Source organism: Crocuta crocuta, unplaced genomic scaffold, assembly GCF_008692635.1.
Source record: "Crocuta crocuta isolate KB4526 unplaced genomic scaffold, BGI_CrCroc_1.0 scaffold17, whole genome shotgun sequence".
Taxonomy (NCBI): Eukaryota; Metazoa; Chordata; class Mammalia; order Carnivora; family Hyaenidae; genus Crocuta; species Crocuta crocuta.
The window spans coordinates 6538979-6548932 of NW_027532041.1; the positions used below are offsets into that span (position 1 = coordinate 6538979).

General features: G+C 34.9%; 1 non-coding gene across 1 annotated transcript; it reads left to right on the forward strand.

The window, feature by feature from the left end:
- The first annotated feature begins 2015 nt into the window (after positions 1-2015).
- LOC144241766 (U6 spliceosomal RNA) lies at positions 2016-2121 on the forward strand. The gene has a single exon (XR_013338189.1). It is a non-coding gene; the product is annotated as a U6 spliceosomal RNA (small nuclear RNA).
- The last annotated feature ends 7833 nt before the right edge of the window (positions 2122-9954 follow it).

Genomic DNA, 9954 nt, shown 5'->3' on the forward strand with positions numbered 1-9954 from the left:
AAATAGAATAGAACAGAAAGTACAGTTTACTTGGAGGGTATGAGATGTATCTAATCTCCCTTTTCCTTGTTTCATGGAATTATTTTATTTTTTGGTGAGGAAAACATAAAAAGTAATACTGTATACAAGCTTAAAGACATTTGACAGAAACTCCTTGACCTCTTTGTGAACATGTTTTATAAATACAGAATGAATTCAAGAAAAAAGAAATATAATTCAAATTTGCAGAGCATCTTTATCTGTGGGAGTCACAGTGCTTGGTGTTAGCCTACATCATCTTATTTAGTTCTCTCTACCTTGAGACTAGCCTCTGAGGAGCAGTATAACATGGGTGGATGGAAATACATGCTCTGGAGCTAGAATAACTGGTTTAGATTCCAGCTTCTTCATCGTCAGGCTGTGGGAGCTCAAATAAGTTATTTAACGTAGTGTACCTTAGTTTTCTCACCTGAGGCGCCTTGAGGTTATGACTAAAATAGTATATACCTTTATAGGGTTATCTTGCAGATTAAGTGAATAAACACCTCTAACACCACTTAGAATACTTCTTGGCACGTGGATAGCAGTTAATAAAAATAATTGCTGGCATTTTTTGTACAGCAAAGATCACGTGTTAACTCAGAACATGACATCTCATTAAGACATTTGCCCAAGGTCCCATAGAAATTGAAAAATAGAGCAATGATTCAGGTCTATCTGAATAACACCCACTGGCCATTATGGCTCCAACAGTTTATTCTTTAAACACCTACCTGCTGAGCTTGAATGAGCTGGAGGCTACCGATGGTACAGGTGTGGAACAGGTTTATATCACAGCATTGGAACCAACTAAAAATGCAGCGTTTGATATTTCTGTGCTAAAAATGACTTCTAGCTCCTCACTGGAAACTTCTCACTGGGCATGATTTTATCCAATCCTGGCCTTCTCCCATATTCTCTAATATTTCCTTTTTTCTCCCTCTTACTTTTCCTCCTCTCTTCTATGGTATCACTCACTTTTACATTCCTGATCATTTCTTATGCAGAGTGGCTTTGCTTTTACCTTGTTTATCCTTTTTCAGGTTGTGTTTTCAGGACTTTATCTGCCATAAAGTGTATAAATAAATATTTATTTATACAAAAAAAAAAAAAAAAACCCAGTTTCTTATGTTATAGAAACTTTGGTACCAACTGTTAACATATCTTCTGAGCTATTCATCTGACGATTTTCCTTCCCGTCTTTAAAAACCCTGGAGTATTTTTGTTACCTCCAGGATAAAATTTTAAGCCCATTGTATGGCATTAAAAACACTTTGCAATCTGTATTTAGCCATTTTTCTACTATGACCTTAATTAGTGGTTTAAAAAATGTGAAAAAATAAAGATAATAAAAGTGAAGACAAAATTTTTAAAAACCATTCATAGTATCCACCATTCAAAGATAAGCCATGCTACTTTTTCAATGTCTGGCCATAGAATTATATCTCATGTACATAGCTACATGGAATTTTATTTTACAAAAATTTAAACTTCATATATTTTCTTATAACCTGCTTCTAAGAAATAAGCAATAAATTATTATCTAATATCAATAAATATTCATCTATAATATCCTTAAGGGCTAAAAAGAATGTTGAGACCCCCAACATTAATTTTATCAATGTATATAACTAAATATTTAGGTTTTTTTCCCAATTTTTTGATACTTAAGCAAGAATGTTATAAATATTCTTATAGCCAAAGCATTGCATAACTCTGTAGTATTTAGTGTGAATATACAAGTGTGGAACTGATGTGAAATTGGTGTGGAATTTGTGGGTATGTATATAGCTGTAAAAACTGTGTTTCACTCAATCCCTGTAGGGTGTATAGGGTAGGGCTATATGTTATCAAATTGTAAATATTTGTCATATTTTTAATGAAAATTATCTCATGACTATACCCAATGTTGTATTGCATTTTCATATATATAAATATTTCATTTTAAGCTGATGAAAAATGTTCTTATATATAGTGCTTAAGAAATCCAATGATCAGTGCTCACTTTGGTGGCACATATGCTAAAATTGGAACAATACAGAGAAGATTAGCATGGCCCCATGCAAGGATGGTGCTCAAATTTGTGAAGCATTCCATATTTAAAGAAAGAAAGAAAGAAAGAAAGAAAGAAAGAAAGAAAGAAAGAAAGAAAGAAAGAAAGAAAGCCAGCCCATCTCTGTGGCAGTCTCAGAAGTAATTAGAATTCTGTATGTGTGTGTGCGTGTGTGTGATGTTAAAAATAGAATTTTTTAATATTGCACCTTGTTTTTATGCTGAAATTAATTTTAGAATAAGAAATGAAATACTAAGAAATACATAGCGTTCTCATTAACAGCCATAATCAAAAGGCCTTTGGTTATTGATGTTAATTGTAACTTAAAAGTTGGTTATGGTCACATAATCATTAGGTGCTGGTACATTCAGTGGCTGGAATTATAACTTGGAAATAACATCCTGTAGATCCTTAGAGAGCCAGTGTTTCAGCAGAGAGAAGTATATTATATGGCTAGGTAGAAGATAGTACTTTGGGCCCTGGAAATGATCTCATCCTTACCTTCCTGGATGTCTGCAGTACTGGGATTTGTTGGTAAGACTAGGTGATCCACAATCTGTGGTGGCCTGTTTGCCCTCCAGGGTGGAAACTCTGGCATAGTGTATCTCTCTGAGAGAGTTAATATGTTGGGAGTTGTGATGGTGGCCACCCTGTTAGGAAGCTCCAGGGCAATCAGATTGTATTTAGAGTGTGTGTTTAGAGTAGTCACTGTATTTGGTATTCAGACCCTTCCTTCTTTTACGCATCAGTGTCCAGAGTAGCCTGCATGTTATTGTGGCCAGTGCATCAGTCTCCGAAAATGTGCATGAGATTTTTCAGGAGATCCAGGACAAGCTCTCAGTGCCTCTAGGGTACATCCCAGCCATCAAGTTAGGAGAATTCTCCAAAAAGTCAGGGTATCACCCATATCTTTTCTTTATTCCTAAAACTTTTTTCTAGGATGATATAAAGACCAGTTTCCAGTTGGGATGCAGTGTTATGCAGGGAAAGATATGAGAAAAGGGCTCATATCCCCTTTCCTGTTTTTAGTATTGGAACAGGAAGTAAAGTTCCACCCAGTGCTCATACTAGGCTGAGTAAGAGTCCTGAAAATGCCATAAACAAAGTATTTTTAATACTTTAATTATGCTGCTAATACAGCACTTTAGATTGTACTAGATAGAGTTTAGACTCAAGTATGGCTTATAAGGACTTGCATTATGTGGCACTGTTTGGTCTGCCTCAGGGGCAGGCAAAGTAGCATCAGTACTCTTTGTCCAAGACCTAAAGGGATGTGGGCAGCTCTCATGATATCTGCTATAGGTCCCTTCTTATGTTCCTTGCCTCACTTTCTTCTTATGCCGTATGCTCTGAGAATTCTTACCTGCTTGCTTGCTTCCATTACTCAGGATATTTACAGAATATGTACCATGTGCAGAGCACTTGCTAGGTACCAGAGATACAAGGGAACAAGATATAAATGGTCTGTGCCTTCAAGGGCATGACACTCTCCCTTTTTAAAAATATTCTTTCTTTTCTCCCTCACCTAATAAACTTGTTTACAAATGACTCTTACCTGCCTTCACTCCCCAACAAAAAATGAGGGCTTGGCAAAGGTAGAATTCATCTGTGGGATTCCCACCCCATGCCAAAGAGCTTGGCATAAAGTGTGTTCAGTATATTTCAGTTGGCCATGTTGTGCTATAGATTAAATACAAGGATTGACTTGGCTAGAGTAGGAGCCACTTGAGGCATTCATTGTACTTTGTTCTACTTTGTATCTCTAGAACCTAGCACATTTCTGGCACATAGTAAATATTGAGCATTTTTAACAGAGTTGAATTAATTTGAATCAAACCAAATTATTCTTCAGAATACATTTACCCAGATATACCAGTAACTTGAAATCAAGTTTCATAAAGAATTATTGAAAGAATTTGAAATATTTCATATGAAAACAGTTAAGACTTGAGAAGGACATATACTTGTCTTCAAATATCAGAGAGGCTGATAAAGAAGAAAGACATTTGGCTTGTTGTATCTGTTCCAAAATAAAAATAGATTTTAGCACTAAATTAGAGAGAACTATCAGATTTAGTTACATTACTGTCATGAGTAATGTAATGTCCATCACTGGGGATACCAAAGCAAAGTCTGGGGATGTGGTAGACAAAATTTACCAATGATATGTAGATTCGATGTAAGAGCCTAGATTCCATGATTTTTCTAGATAAATACGAAGTAATATATTTCTTCTGTCCTTTATATATCTATCTTTCTGACAAGAAAGTTGTATTTACAACTAATAGTTGGGTTACTTTGTACTTTACAACTGGCTTTCATATAATCCTTGCAGAGATACTTTGAACAGGTAGAGCAAGTATTATTTCCATTTTACCTGAAAGAAAACAGATGCTATACAGATTCATTTATTTGCCAAAGGTCACACATGTAGTAATTGATGTAAATAGAACTTGAGCCCAGGTTTTTGTGCCTTCTTCTCCAGGCTGTCTATCACACCATGCTACTTCTGTTATGACTGAGATGAGAAAGGAAAGTCACAACCTTCTTTTCAAATACTAATGTAGCTCTTCCCTTGTAGGAGGATTCTGAGAAGCCCTCTGTAATTTATAGTTAGCGTGAGTTTAAGTGGTATGATCGAGAGCAATGGACAAAGAGAAACAAGATCCGGTTAAGAACACAGGGCTCTGGTACCCTATGTTGCTGTTTGCCTGACAGAATCTAACTTTTTCCTGGGAAGGAATTATAATGATGCTTTTATGCTCCTGCCCAGGAAATGTTTATAAATCATAATGTACCATTTGCAAGTGATGTTACCTTATGAATATTAAAAGATTAGGAAATGACATTGGCTTTTGTTGAAAACCTTGAGTGACCCTGTAAGCAGACACAATAAATGATTGCTTTTATTGCAATGCCCTCTAAATATTATTAAAACTCTTTATAGTAGGCAATAAATAATGGCAAACGAATGCTTGATTTATAGCAATTACAGTACAGATGAGTTGGATTCATGTGCTGCACTGTAATGAAGATAATAGCTCAAAACACACGAAGAAACAGTCACTCAGTGAAATATGAGCTGATTTGCATGATCCATGTCCCTTGAGTAACCTGTAATTGGCTATTATGAAATGGACTAAGAATGATTTAGTCTGCAAATAAGAGAGGTGATACCAAATTACCGTATAATCTGTGTGTATATCTTCTATTTTCAACCCCAAACTATTTCCATGGCACATAGGATCTGTGCTGCCATATCAAACATGTATGAGTATTCAACAGCTAAGGACCATTCTTCTCTAACTCCTCTGAAAAGGTTTCCTTTGACAGTTGCTATCACTTCAACTTTATTCATAGGGAACATACAAAATTGCTTTATTTTAGCTTCCCGATGTACTACATCCTTTCCTAGTAACCTTTTTAGGATGGTTTTTGGGGGTGTGGCTAAAATAGCATCATGGAATTCTGAAACAAAAGGATTCAAGATATACATGTGACTTATTTCATGCAGCAAAGCGCATTTAGGTAACCCACGTTAGTATTTTGATTTCAGGAAATTTCTAACAAAACTCGGCTTTCCCAATTTTTTTTTTTTAATTTGCCTAAGTCTCCCTTGACTCCTCCCAGTAGAAAATCACAATAAAACATTAACAATCCACATGAAACTTTTTTTTTTTGGTGGACTAGGCTGCCATTTTTGAAAGGCAGTGAAGGGAGCTGTGCCAAAACAGTATTTCATGCCTAGACCGTCTGTCATACTCCTGAAATCTCATTCTCATTATCACACAAATAACCCAAGGGATACAGCTAGTCCCACAGGCAAGGGGGAGCATCAATGTTTATCCTAAGCTGCTGTTACAGTGGCCATAATGGGAAAAGGTATACCATAATTAAGAGCTATAGCCAACTAATTAAGTCAAATTACATCTAATTATAAATCCAATAATCTATGCCAAAACTAGTTATTGATAGCTAAGGGAAAAATATACAGTTTTAATTAACCTTCCTTATGGATTGGTGTTTAAAGACTTTTTTTAAGTCCAAATATTTTTTTTTTACAAAATAAATTCTATGGCTCTCTTCTAATATTTCGATTTAGAAATGGAGAAATAAAAAATGGAAAATCCTTTAACAAAGAAAAATTTGCCTTTAAAATTTATAAATTAATTATGTTAATTATTAAATATTCCTAGAAAAATTATAATATGATACCAGTGCTGGGCAATTATTTAATGAACTATAATAAAATATTCTTAAAACAAATTAAGAAGGATATAAAAACTAGAAATGGCCAGCAGTAGACTTATTAAATAATAAGACGGAATATAAGACGCACATAATGAGAAAATTTGAGGCTATGTAATCTCCACATTAAGTTAACTAGGGAAGAATTATAGCTGTCTTCAAATAATTGAAAAGCACAAGTAAGGAAAGAAGAAAACTGCTGACAAGCTGTTTTGAATATTCATCCTGTATCTGAACAAAATTACATTAAAAAGTTTAACGCAAGGAACTTACTAACCATAAAGGTGGGTAGTGTTATAAAACCTCTTGAAGAAAGCTATGGAACTTTTATCTCTCGATATCTTTTAAAATAATGTGTGTGTGTCTAGATACACATATATACATACACACATCCATATACATATATATGCACACATGAATATGATTAGCCCTAAGTGTCTTGGCATTCTAGTGTTGCTTGATAATTTAAAGAAAAAAAATCTATAGAAAATTTTAACTTTAAACTTAAAATAAAGAAGATAAAATTTTTCTATTTGGCTTATGGTGTATTCATGTAGGGATCAATTCATTTTTCACTACACGTGCATGAGCATACCTTCTTCTAGGTAAAAAGTATGATAGACTACGGAACCACAGAAATCCAAAAGAATGTGAGCTTTCTCAAAAGTTTGTGCTTCATTGCTTCCCAGATATGACAAGGCTATTATCCTGGGACCTGGGATTTCACAGCTCAGTTGTTACAGTAACTGATGTCTGTGCATAATGACGCATTCCTGCATTTATTAAATAAATATTTATTGGTCATCTACTACATGTTAGCCATTATGCTAGACAGATGTGTAGAATACAAAGTTGATAAAAGACTTAGCTCTTGACCTCAAGAAATTTATGAAATATAAGGAGAGATAAGATCCATACATAAATTACTAAAATAAAAAGAAAATATAGGTATTGTGACAGAGATACCAAGGGAGAGCTGTGGTTTCCAGGAGGAAGTAACCACTTCTTGGAAACAATATATCAGGAGATTTTTATAACAATTATACTTTTTGATGATCATGAATGGTAGACACAATTTGGGTAGGAAAACAAGTTTGATGAAGGTAATTCTTTGCACATCAAGTGAGAGTGATGAATTTAAAGAGCTTTATAATTAATCATTGTCTTTTTTGTTATTGTTGTTCAATTCAGTCACATATGCTTTTACTGTGTTCCAGGCTCTAAAATAAAGGCTGGGAGTTTATAAACCATTTTATCCTTATATGGAGCTAACCTTTGTTGAATTACAAGTTTTGTACTGGTGAATCTTTCTTCTTGAAGAGCATGGGCATTTTCCCTCTTCGCTCTCTCCTCTCTTCTGAGGTGATCCAATTCAGATGCACAACTTTTATCATCCACAAACCTTGTAAACTTGTTTCTCCAACCTAGAGCTCTCCTCAGAGTCCCCAGCCATATGTTATTTGCCTAATTGATATTTCAGGCACCAAAGTAAAACTGTCTAAAACAAAATTTGTAATCATTCCCCCAAACTTGGCCTTCCCCCTGTGCTTTCTATCTCAGTAGATAAAGCCAATATCCATCTAGTTACGCATACCTTAAACCTAAGGAGCATCTCCATGCCTACCTCTCACTACATGCCAGAATAAATTTACCGATCAATGCCAATAATCCAAGTTTACTGTTAAAAACCTCTTAAATTTGCCCAGTTCTCATCATATTACCCCCAATATGCTGACCCACATTTACCATTTTCTTTGATATGAACTATCATTGTAATCAATTTTTCCCTGCATCCATTTTTGTCTTCTTCATTTCTTATACTACAACTGGGATGATTTTTGCAAAGTATATCTCATTGTGTAACTTCCTTGATTAAATCTTCCAAAAGCCATCAGAATGAAGATGACATTTCTAAATAAGTGTCCAAAGGCTTTCATGATCTGACCCCTCTCTGGTTTTCCAACCTGTCCTCAGAAGTGGACTGTCCTTGCAATCTTGAGTGAAACCTTCACTTGGGTTCTCAAATGTGCCATTCTCCCTCCTCCTCTGTGGATTCTTTGCTTATGCTTCTTCCTGGCCAGGAGTGCTTTCTACTGACATCCATTGCCTTACTTTCAATTGATTTAATCTCTACTTATTTATCAGCTCTCAGCTCAAATACCACTCCATTGAGAAAACTATCTATCACCATGAGTATTTTTCCTTTGTGATTTTTTTTTTTTTACCTACTCACATACAATTCAAGTGAGAAGTAATGGTAAATAATATGAAGATGGATTTATAGTTTAACATAGTGAAAAGCATATGCATTTATCTTTTCTCTAGCCCTCAATTTCTTATTCAAAACATATAAACATATAGGAATAAAGAGGATAGAACAGAACTCACTAGTAGACTACAGAGTTAAACCAATTAATTAGAGATTGAAAGTGAACTGAATAAGCAGAATCTGTTTTCAAGCAGTGCAGGGGTTACTATCACCCATAATATTTTTGAGAGGAATACCAGAGAAAGGCTAATTTGCAACCACAGAAATCCAGAAAGTGTCAAGATTTCAGAGACACCAAGTATGGAAGCAGAGTAAGGTAAGTGGCTAAAAGCAGTGGAATTGTTTGAAAGTCTGCCTAAAAAGTATTGGACAACAGTGATACTACTTGTCTACCCCATGCACATTGAACTACCAGATGATGAAGCCCCTCTCTTCCTTCAGATGAAACCAGAGAGATATTATCTAGAGAGCTAAACCAGAAAAATCTCTAGATCCAGAACCACGAGACACCTAGATAACAGGGGTGAGGCACTACACTGAAACAGGAAAAATAAGTAAGAATTTGCACATGAAATTTTGAGAACCTCATGCCTTGTGTTATATTCAGGTCCTCTGCAGAGGGCAGGCAGAAATGGATGGAATGGAATTTCAAGAAAATTCTATTCTAGAGAAACAGATCAGCTGTAGATAAAAAGCCTACACATACTTACAGTTGTAGATTCCCTAATAAAAGAACTTTGTCTCTACATAATCACACTGCTGAAAGCTCACCAGACAAGTCACATCCATGAATCCATAGCTTCTAATCAGGTTTTTGATTCCTTATTCTTCAACTTGATAAATAAGGATAACCAAATAACTAAGGAATGTCTATAACATAAAAGACAAAGAACAAAGAAAGACCTCCCTAAGAAACAAAAACCAAGCAGGCAGCAAAAGAAAGTGTTTTAGAAAATCCTCTAATTAATTGCTTCAATGATAGAATATGATGTTGCATAAAAGAAACAAAAGAATTCACTTTGGGAATGACAATGTTTTGGGTAATGAACAATATGATACCCAAACAGAAAAATTCAGTAGAAAGTTTGGAAAATAGCCAATGAAATCTCCAAGACTCGAGGAAAAAATTCTGTGGACAATACATAAGAAAAAATTAACTTGGAGAATTAACCCAGAAAGACTTACATCTGGCTAAAAGGAGCACAGAAAGAAAAAAAATAGAGAAATTGGAAGCTAAGAAATTATAAAAGAAATAATACAAGACAATAAAACTGTTTTTCCAAACTAAAGAACCTCAGCTTCCACGTCAAAATGATCCACCCAGTGCTTGGGGGTAAGGGGTGGGAGAAACTTTAAAATACAGTAC